At 33.5% G+C, this 10332-nt stretch overlaps 1 long non-coding RNA gene across 1 annotated transcript; it reads right to left on the bottom strand.

The window, feature by feature from the left end:
• Window positions 1–7074: 7074 nt before the first annotated feature.
• LOC134260693 (uncharacterized) lies at window positions 7075–10294 on the bottom strand. Its single transcript, XR_009990609.1, has 3 exons — window positions 9904–10294; window positions 8658–8756; window positions 7075–7891 (listed from the first exon to the last, which is right to left on the bottom strand). It is a non-coding gene; the product is annotated as an uncharacterized LOC134260693 (long non-coding RNA).
• Between the last annotated feature and the right edge of the window lie 38 nt (window positions 10295–10332).

Raw genomic sequence — 10332 nt, 5'->3', positions numbered from 1 at the left:
TACAAAATACATGTATGTTAAAAAATAAAATGAAATGATTAACAAAATATTTATTGACAGAGTTCTCAGGCAAAATACGTTGCGTCGGACGCTCGAACCAAACTGTCTGCCTTCGGCCTAATGGCCTTGGACAGACAGTTTGGTTCTTGGGTCCGACAAAACGCATGTTGCCCCCGAACCCAGTCAATAAATGTATATTATTCACTTTGTGACTAATTTACACTTCATTTAATGGAAAATTGGAAGAAGATATGTAGTTTCCAAATATTACCCTATATTGTGCTGTTACAGTGTATACCGTCACCTGTATCTAAAACAAATAAACTTCGTTTTCTTTTGCTATTTATTTTTTCTTTTAACTGCAACAAGTTTAGGGGAAATAAGTCAGTATCCTCCAGCATTCTTAATCTTCCAGCAGCATCTTCATTTGTAAAATATGAGATACCAGTCGATATTTCTTGCCTTCCCATAAATATATTTCAAAAGAAACCATATGCCTGATTAATACAATGAGGTCACATACTATTGACTGTGATCATTATTTTACTTTCAGTGTTCTTTATGCCCATGCCATCAGAGTATTTCAAAAAGTTTGCACCTGCAACACGTTTTCTTATTAATTAATAACACCTTTAATCTTAAATAGGTAGTAACGTTTCACATTTTACAGTTCGCAGCCGTCCGATAAGTTCCCCTTCATGTTCGAATCCATTTCAAATGTACAGTTTGGAGGCAAAGGCCGCATCCAACTGGTTACCGTTTATTGTTGGTTCACGTAAATCATTACCAGCGATAAGACTTGTTAATAAATTCGTTAGCTGCATTAACATGGGATAGATTTGTAAAATGCAACGTTCAATACAGAATTATTCAGAAAACTGAATTTCAAATTAATAAAAATAAATACATAAACATGACATTTAAAGCCTGGAATGAATTAAAAGTAAATCCGTCAATTTAGCACGGTGTCACAATCTCTCTCTCTCTCTCTCTCTCTCTCTCTCTCTCTCTCTCTCTCTCTCTCTCTCTCAAACACATGCATTCCACGTGACTGTCCTAACCCAAACAAAGGGGAAGGGTTGGGTAGAGCACATATGTAAGTTTCTTCAATTTTACAACTTTCCATTACTACCAAAACAGCAAAAAATAAATTAAAATAAAGGAAAAAATCCTCATTTGTATCGGTTCAAGCATATACTAATCTTGATGAACAATATTTTCTGATTATGTGATATGAATGAAAACATTTTGAAAAATTCAAAGTTCTCTTAAACAAGTTCTGTGTTCAAGCAAACGAATTTTATTTTGATTTTAATTTCATTGATATTATTAAATAAAGACATCAAAGGGCATTCAAATCCTCCCTCGTTTAGCACGGATAAATTGTTTAGTCGTAAACTACAGATATTTGTGAATCTGCGCATTTTTCAAAAAATTATAATTCAGCGTAATGTTTATCCAAAAGTGGTACTCATATCTGTAACATAATTTATTGTATTCAGTATTTTAATAAACAAGGTTGTAGATAATATTTATAATAATATTACGATTTATAAAAGTAATGGCGGATTAAAGGGGGTGTGGAGGTCGTACCCCCCCCCCCCCCCCCAAAAAAAAAAAAAATTCAAAGTATCAAAGTGACATATGACTAATATTAATAGTGCAATACGTTGGTTTTTTATAATTAATAAATGGTAATTTTATGACTGTTTTTGTGAAATCTTGTGGATGTACAAATGCTATTTTTCAAATCTGGTCTTGTTTGTTCTTTTTTTTCTTTCAAGTGAAATATCATAGTGTACATAAGTAACCCATTCCCCTTTTTTGTACCTGGTTTTACACAAAAAGCCAGGAGCTTCCGCGGACTTCGTTCCTAAGACCCACTGCCTGAACGAAGTTATCCACCCCACCCCCCTTATCACAAATATTGTATTCGCCTATGAAAAGCATGCGGTAAGTCCTTGAACGATACGGTCAGTGTAATAATCTGAGTAGTGCACGTCGTAATTGAAGATCAAGCCAGTGAAAAATAGGCATGGTTCTACTTCTCAACATCACCCCATGTTTTGTTGAAAATCTATTATTCATTTTTCATCCATTCCTTTGGGACGTGAGAGGTAGGTTCACGGCAGATTTTTTTCAAAATACTCAGTAATAGCCTTGCTTAGAACTTTGCTGTAACAGAGGTAGAACAAGAAACCTTTCAAGGATCATTTTTATAGTAAAAGTTAGATGTATGTTTTGAAAAAAACTGAGGGACCAGTTTCCCTCCCCCTATACTGTATGCTACGATATATCAAATGTTTGGAACAAACAGTGTGTCAATATGAACTCTAAATAAAGAATAATCTCCATCATAAAGCAATTATAACATAAATAAAATCTTGTCCAGCGATTTAAATAGATTCTTTAAGCAAAACATTGGATCTGAAAATTACATTTAGTTACTTATCTCTCATTTATAAAATAACTTTTAAAATATCATAAATATAGCTGTCGTTTACCAGTAGAAGGCAGAAGCACAGGAATTTGTGGACAGGACCCCCCCTCCCCCCCCCCCCCCCGATATTAAACCCCGTAGCTTATTAGACATGTACATGGACGTGTATAATATGAATAAATTTCCAAAACCCCAAAATTATCGCTCCACAAAAAAAATACTCCAGTATACATCTCTCTTATAACATATAGGGGTTTTTTTTGGTGGAGCGATTATTTTGGGGTTTTGACGATTTATTCATATTGTTCACGTAGTAATGATTAATATTTATTTTCTCGACTATAGTTGTACATCAGTCCAACCGGAATTCGCGTTTGAGTGGAGAGCAAAAGTGGCGAGCTAGGATATATCGCTCGAGGTTCCTGGAGAAACTCTTGAGAATCAGTATTTACTTTATTTTGGCACCAAAAATGAAAGTAGTTTTAACTTTAAATTATCCGTGTTTGACACTGAAAACTATTCATGATTGCTTGATAAATAAATTTGATTTAAAAAAAAAAAAGAAATATTCTGATCCTTCTTTGAAATTTCGACAGTGAAACTTAAAAATCGTACGTTTTAAACAAAATTAAAGAGAGAATGTAAAAATGTTTTCCATTATGTACCAAATCATCGAACCTGTTCGATGACGTATTCATTTTGAATATGGATTTAACTTTAAAATAACCAAAAGATTTTGATAAGTATTTCTCGTTTATTAATTAACCTATTCACTTCACCAAAAAATATAAGCAATATTCTTTTTTTGTAATATGCACACTAGGCGGTACAAGATCGTTCTAGTATTAAAGCAATAACCTACTGCTATCCTCAAAGTTTTATTCTGAATTAAAATCGCCTGCTCAAATTTGCACATTTTTAGATAGATTATACAAAAAAGTAATTAATTATTAAAGACGATGAAGACAAATATAACTTCTTAAAATCATTTATTTTTGATTTGGCGATTGCGGCCACGACCTACATAATACAATATATATTTTATTAATATAACATAACTCTTTAATTATAAACCTTATCCTTATAAACCTTATATCCTTATCCTTATAAACTTTATATCCTTATCCATTTTTAGATAGATTATACAGAAAAGTAATTTATTTTGTTTTGCAATCTGGAGCAAAATTTAAAATTAGAATATTATAGCCCAAAATCTCACGATAAATATTGTGAGTTTAAGCGAAAAACAAAAAATACTTAGAGCATTTCAGACCTTTTTTGTGTTTGTGATTTTAGTGACACATGGACAAAAAGGACAATTATTCCCGATGATGTCTTTTAAAATAATACACAAAGTATTACAAGTCCTCTCTCAAAGTATCGTGCTGAAATAGTAAAACTGTAAACAAATACATGTATGTAGCTTTTAAAATTTCTCGTTAACGTTGCTATAATTATTAAATAAATATTAAAATGAAAAAACATTAAATTATGGACCCTTAATCTTTAACCTGTATGACGCCGACGATATACATGCTCTCATCGTAAAGGTGAGCTAAAATTTCCCTTTTTTTACTTTGCTAAGCCATTACGAGAACCACAATCTGACTGGTAGGAAGCAATTTTAGTGTGCGTTTGTTTGGGGGGATGGGGGCTGCACAAATATTTTCAGGGAGGGGGGCAATACCAAGCAAATATTCCTTGACAAGCAGAAATGGAAGGGGGCATCTATGTTGAAAAAAGGGGAGTACAGCCCCAGAAATAATTTTTAAAAATTCAACTTACCCGAAAAAAATTGTCCAAATATATACTCAGTAATCCTATTCCAAAAGTGTGTGGTGGAGGGGGGCTTTCAATAAACAATTTATATAGTTAAAAAAATGTCTGGAAAAAAAGGGGGTGGCCAACCCCCCAACCCCCACCCCTATGATATGTGCCTGTTTATTATTGAGTGTGCCTGTTTATTATTGAGCGTCGGAAATAAAGTTACTGTAGCTGTTACCGATACTGCTCTGTATCAGCCTTTAAAATACAAGAGCTCTTGAACTTATTTGATAAGAAATACATGTATGCATGTTATAAAAGGACACTTTTATTAACTACATGTAATATCGCATTACATTATGTTTTTATTATTTTAAAAGATTATATTCATTATGGTATGATTTAAGCTAGGACTTACACAAGACAAAGGTGTCTCGCCTGCATGGCGCAGTGGTTAGAGCGTCTGCTCTAGATTTGCAATTAATTGGGGTTAATTGATCCTTACGTCACAGGTTCGAATACAACTGTGGCACGTGGATACCGATCCTTCGGATGAAACCAGTTCCCTTGATGCAGCAGGTGTTTGCACGGAAAAGATCCCTCACTTCTCCATGTCCGTACGTGCCAAATATAGGACAAAATTTGCAGGGACATTAAACAACATGTACCAACAAACAAGAAAAGGGTTTTTTGAAGACCTTGTACATACGGTTAAAATTTTTGGACTTGCACAGTTTGAAAATTAAGAAACTGAGGATCTTACACACATGGCAAAACTTTAGGGACAAGATCAAGATATATATATATATACATGTACGTGTATATAGAAATTAGGGACTTACTTAAGATTAAGATATAAAAAGAAATTGAGGATCTCGTACACACGATAAAAGTTTAAGGGACTTATACATGATAAGGCTAATAAAAGAAACTGAAGACTTTATACATATATTTATAGAAACTGAGACCTTATACACATACCTAATGTTTGGGGACTTGAATAAGATAAGAACATTTATAGAGACTGAGGACCTTATACACATGTTAAAAGTTAGGGGACTTACACATGATACAGGTATTATATAGAAACTGAGGACCTAGAGACTGAGGACCTTATACACATGTTAAAAGTTAGGGGACTTACACATGATATAGGTATTTATAGAAACTGAGGACCTTATACACATGTTAAAAGTTAGGGGACTTACACATGATACAGGTATTTATAGAAACTGAGGACCTTATACACATGTTAAAAGTTAGGGGACTTACACATGATATAGGTATTTATAGAGACTGAGGACCTTATACACATGTTAAAAGTTTGGGGACTTACACATGATACAGGTATTTATAGAAACTGAGGACCTTATACACATGTTAAAAGTTTGGGGACTTACACATGACATAGGTATTTATAGAGACTGAGGACCTTATATACATGTTAAAAGTTTGGGGACTTACACATGATACAGGTATTTATAGAAACTGAGGACCTTATACACATGTTAAAAGTTTGGGGACTTACACATGATATAGGTATTTATAGAGACTGAGGACCTTATACACATGTTAAAAGTTTGGGGACTTACACATGATACAGGTATTTATAGAGACTGAGGACCTTATACACATGTTAAAAGTTTGGGGACTTACACATGATACAGGTATTTATAGAAACTGAGGACCTTATACACATGTTAAAAGTTTGGGGACTTACACATGATATACAGGTATTTATAGAAACTGAGGACCTTATATACATGTTAAAAGTTAGGGGACTTACACATGATACAGGTATTTATAGAGACTGAGGACCTTATACACATGTTAAAAGTTTGGGGACTTACACATGATACAGGTATTTATAGAAACTGAGGACCTTATACACATGTTAAAAGTTTGGGGACTTACACATGATACAGGCATTTATAGAAACTGAGGACCTTATAAACATGTTAAAAGTTTGGGGACTTACACATGATACAGGTATTTATAGAAACTGAGGACCTTATATACATGTTAAAAGTTTGGGGACTTACACATGATACAGGTATTTATAGAAACTGAGGACCTTATACACATGTTAAAAGTTTGGGGACTTACACATGATATAGGTATTTATAGAGACTGAGGACCTTATATACATGTTAAAAGTTTGGGGACTTACACATGATATACAGGTATTTATAGAGACTGAGGACCTTATACACATGTTAAAAGTTAGGGGACTTACACATGATATACAGGTATTTATAGAGACTGAGGACCTTATACACATGTTAAAAGTTTGGGGACTTACAGAAGATAATGGCATTTCTAGAAACAAAGGATGTTTGCACATGGTAAAAGTTTACAGACATAAATGTAATAAAGAGCAAGATTCACTGAAAGCTTTTTTTGGCCCTGTGAATTGTGAGAAATCAAAAGTACTCAGTTTTGGTAACCAATGCATCAGTTTATCATTTTGATACTTGGTGACTGTGTAATCTATTGAAATGGTGAAAAGAGCTAGGTTCACTTTATCCATAAAATGGCCCTCCATATATATACCAATTAACTGACCAAGTCTCAATGTCCCATTTGAATTCTCCCATATCCTGAAAATTCCTTCCTTTGCATTTTTAATATTTCAAGAAATTTGAAATCTTGTTTAACTTCCAATCTCAGGACTCTATAAAAAATCTTTGTTAAAGGAAATGAGAAATACTCCATACTTTATTTTGATGTTAAAATGGGACAGGGGGTGATTCTCAAAGAACTAGTATAAGAACAGGACTATTTATGCATCAAACCCAACTCTTTATATTCAATTCACATAAGAAAAGTACAGCAATATTTTTTTGCAAAAATTAACTAAATTGAGAAAATTTCCTTTTGCATAAAATATTTAATACTTCAAAATCATTTCCTACATACATCATGCACAGCTTCTTAAGCACTCTTCATTTATGCCAGTTTAGTCCATGTAGGTTATATGAGGCCATTCCAAGTTTTTTTCTTTGTTTAGCATCCAACCTAAATTTCAAAACATTTCTTTCCTTCCAAAAAAAAATTACAAAACAAAAGGGGAAAAAACAACATTTTACGCAAAGTTCTAGAACTCCTTTAGCATCATTTGAGAATTTTCCTCATATTATAGCTAAATTAAACTACTACTACTACTAGTTTAATGAAACAAAAAAAAAAAAAAAAAAAAAAAAAAACTTGAGCACATCACTTTCAAAAAAGAGAGATGCTGATCCCAGAAGAGTAAATTGCTTGTCAAAGATTTGTATTTGTCAATTTCATTTTGTGTTTGTTCTTGATTGCATGACCTCAAAACCAATCCATCCACAGACACTAAAAACAGAAAAAAATTGGAATGGCCTAATGATAAAACTGCTGCAAAGAATTCAATGTCCTCCATTACTGTGGCTTTAAAACACAGTGTTTATCATATTTCTCAAAGCATATCAATTGAAAGTAGAATGTTAATATAGATTTTCTCTGTTTTTTAACAAGATTATATCCTTGGTGTTTTACACTTCTCTAAGGTCCTATTACAATTTTTTAGAAAATTTTTTCCGCAATGTCTGTTGATTAAATTCATTTCTCATGATGTCCTTGGGATTTTTTTGTATCTCTTGTCACTTGCATGTAGAATCTTCCAAAGTAGATCTAGGATCAGAAATGACTTCTTCTTCCCTAAAATGATATTTTCAAAATATAATTTTCCTTGGTTGGTGGTATGGTCTGTACAAAAAAAAATAATAATAATAAAAATAGCTCTAAGAGTTAAAGCAATTTTTTTCATCTGAAATATAATCTGGCAGGAGAATGATTGTTTACTAGCCAATAAGTATATTTGTGATACATAGGTACTTTCTTTATTTGTATGGTCTGTGTACTTGAAAGCTTTGCTATATAAATTCACATCCAGTAAAATATTTTGTTGATTATGAATTTAATCTCAGCTAGCTCCTCCATCTACATTCAGAAGACATATTTGTGAAATGTTATGACTGAAATTGGTATACTGTAAATCACTTTTTATTCGCGAGAACTTTATTTTCGCGTACTTACGCGAGACAGTGTGCTCGCGAAAATTTAATTCTCGCGTATAATAGTATTCCTTAAGATTATATAGAGCAATAACCACAATTCGCGAAAATTTTGTCTCGCTAATCAAGAGTCAATGACTTTCTCGCGAAAATAAGGTGTCGCAAAAATTTAGTGATCTACAGTAGTTCAATCAATGCAAATAACTTCTGTCTGAACTATACTCTGGCCTATCCTTGAATAGAACCACCTGTTTGCATTTTAGACTGAAGCTCTACTGGTAATACTCAATATCAAGTCTTTAGAAAATTTTCCATGCATGTAGACTGGCTGGCCATGCTGGGTTTCTGCATATAATTTCAAGTTAAGAAACTTATTGCTTAAAATGGGTAATGCAGTGTGTATACAGTACCTGGAGTGACAATATGGACATCCTGATTGTCTTGACTGTCATCTATCTCCTCCTCACTCTTATTCTCAAAAACAATGCCATCAGTTTCCTTTAGTGCCTCTGAAAAAATTGCAACTTAATTGTAAAATTACAAACATTTCAACCAGAATAAAATGTGTAAGTATATGATAAACTTTTGAGCAATAATCAACAGCTTTGATCCCAGTAATTCAAACAAGAGGCCCAGGGGCAACATCGCTCACCTGAGCAAATCGGCTAGGAAAAAGCACAAATCAGATCAGGAAAAGTTTACTGAAAAGTGGGGAGGGGGGCTTGAATTAATACTACTTGACAATGCCTTCATATAAACACAGCATATGACTTTACTGTTCTTGATAAAAAGATTTTTTAAAAACATTTTCTTCCTATATATAACTTCATAATAATTTGAATTTGATTCCCCATTGTTTCCCTTCTTGCCCCAAAGGGCCATGATTTGAATAAATTTAAATCCTAAATACATGAGGATGCTTACATGTCAATATGACTAAACATAGCTTTTCTATTCTTGGGATTTATCTCTTTATTTTTCTATGTAAAACTTTGATTCACCATTGTGGCCCAACCCTATCCTTAGGCGTTATAATGGTTTGAACAAATTTAATTCTACACTACCTAAGGATGTTTCAACATAAATATCACTAATCATGGCTTTGAAGTACTTGAGAAGACGACTTTAAAAGATTTCCCTATCTAGTCCTATGTAAAACTTTGATCAGCCATTTTGGCCCTACCCTACCCCCGGGGTCATAATTTAAACAAACTTGAATCGACACTACCTGAGGATGATTTCACACGAGTTTCATCTTTCCTGGCCCCGTGGTTCTTGAAAAGAAATTTTTAAATATTTTACCTATATATTCCTATATATAACTTTGATCGGCCATTTTGGCCCCACCCTATCCCGGGGGTCATGATTTGAACAAACTTGAATCGACACTACCTGAGGATAATTTCACATGAGTTTCATCTTTCCCAGCCCAGTGGTTCTTGAGAAGAAGATTTTTAAAAAATTTTCCTATGTGAACTTAATTGGGCTACCATAAAAAAAGTTATTAGGAAAAAACAGAAAATTTGTGGACAGAAGAAGACAGACGGACAGACAGAGTGATTACTACAGGGCACCCGCAAATCCTTGCGGGCCCTAATAATTTAAGCTTTAATCTTATTAATTCTAAAGAAAGAAGATTCTTGATAGAAGCAATACCTGATGACACTTCATTCCTAACCAAGATTTTTCACTATTGGAACCTTGAGCAGATGGGACCCACATGTAGGATATCAGTAATATCAGCACCTGGCAAATCTCCTTCATTTAGAACTGGCAGATCTCAGTCCCTGGATAAAGTCACATCTCTATCATTAGAGACAGACATGCTTTCTTTCCAGGGTCAAGCTTCATCTCCATTTTTAGAAACTGGTTCACCTTTGTCACTGGGGCATGGCATATTTTCATCAATAAAACCATACATATAGGTCCATTTCTACTCTTTAGATCTGGAATGCCTTCACGACTAGGGCTTGACACAACTTCTTGAGGGCTTGGAATGCACTTTTTGCTTGACATTTCACCATCTGAAGATGCTGGCAAAATTCATACAACATGTATTAAATAAATGAATAAAAATGTTATTTA

This window comes from Saccostrea cucullata, unplaced genomic scaffold (assembly GCF_032062105.1).
Source record: "Saccostrea cucullata isolate Sc308-1 unplaced genomic scaffold, CSIRO_AGI_Scuc_v1 ctg2674, whole genome shotgun sequence".
NCBI classification, from domain to species: domain Eukaryota; kingdom Metazoa; phylum Mollusca; class Bivalvia; order Ostreida; family Ostreidae; genus Saccostrea; species Saccostrea cuccullata.
Note: the sequence above shows the minus strand (reverse complement) of the source record. Positions and strands in the feature narration are given on the sequence as shown.